We start from the raw sequence: 1,300 nt of genomic DNA on the forward strand, positions 1-1,300 counted from the left end.
GCAGTACACGGACCTCTCACTGCTGTGGCCTCTCCCGTTGCGGAGCACAGGCTCTGGACGTGCAGGCTCAGCGACCATGGCTCACGGGCCCAGCCGCTCCGCAGCATGTGGGATCTTCCCAGACTGGGGCAAGAACCCGTGTCCCCTGCATCGGCAGGCGGACTCTCAACCACTGCGCCACCAGGGAAGCCCTATTTATTTTTTCTTCCTTTTTTTCACAAGTCATTGGATTTGTGTTTGAAGTCATTCCAGGGATAAGGCTTTTTAAAAATCTATTGACAAAATTCAATTTCTGCCTGCCATAATCCAGATGAAGAGAGGGATAACACATGAGGAACTTGCCGCTTCATGCAACAATTTCATTCTGCAGCCTAAAAGCGTTACTAACCTCTGCAACACTTAATTAATTGAAATGACTCCAGTGGTGGGATTCTATGATGAAGAGTTTCCTGGTAGTTACACGTGATTCAATCTTAAATTTAGTTAAAAGAGAAGGATACTTAGATATACATCAATGAATGAAAAATGAAGACCCTGTTGAATTTAGTCAGTCATTTGCCTCCTTTTTTCTTCTACTGTAGCTTGTTTTTCCTTTGAGACTTTAATTAATTAATTAATCTAGCTATTTATTTATTTTTCTAAATGAACATTCTAAGTACTTTTGGTTAATATACATAAAGTACAAATGTTGATGAATCTTTGCTATAAGATAATACATTTTCAGTTAAAAAAATACCAAAGTGCATATACAATTCATTTCATTAAAATGGTATCATTTGGATCAACACCAAACTGTTCTGATACATATGGTTATTGAGGGGGCATCCATATTACTGATATGGATTTCTCATTTAACTAGCTCTGTCCACTAAAGAATAAACCCATTTACCACATATTTTTATCTAGTTCATCAAGACCGCTAGAACTTAGACTAGATCTAGTGCAACAAAAGTCAGCAAAGTAGTCTTAGCCTTTGAAATCTTACCATAGCACCTGAAGAAAAAATGACTAAAGATGGAACCACAGTGGTATTTTTATATATTTTTGGTAATGTCTCTTTTCTCTTCCCCTGAATTTTTATTTCTGTATTGATAGCTGCAGTTGAGGCCCCTATTAATTGCACAATATCTCCTGACTTCTTTCCTTTTCCAGGACTTGTACTGCTTTCCTCCTGATTAGTTTTCCTAAAACACACCTCACACAAACCTCAGTAAATATTTATTGCTTTGGGATAAATTCTGAAGAACTTAACCATTCAGTTAAGGCCTTCTCTCCTCTCCCCCAATCTCTAATTTATATC

The sequence above is a fragment of the Aethalodelphis obliquidens genome, unplaced genomic scaffold (assembly GCF_003676395.1).
Source record: "Aethalodelphis obliquidens isolate GAN/ISIS:26980383/991018 unplaced genomic scaffold, ASM367639v1 scaffold49, whole genome shotgun sequence".
Lineage (NCBI taxonomy): Eukaryota > Metazoa > Chordata > Mammalia > Artiodactyla > Delphinidae > Aethalodelphis > Aethalodelphis obliquidens.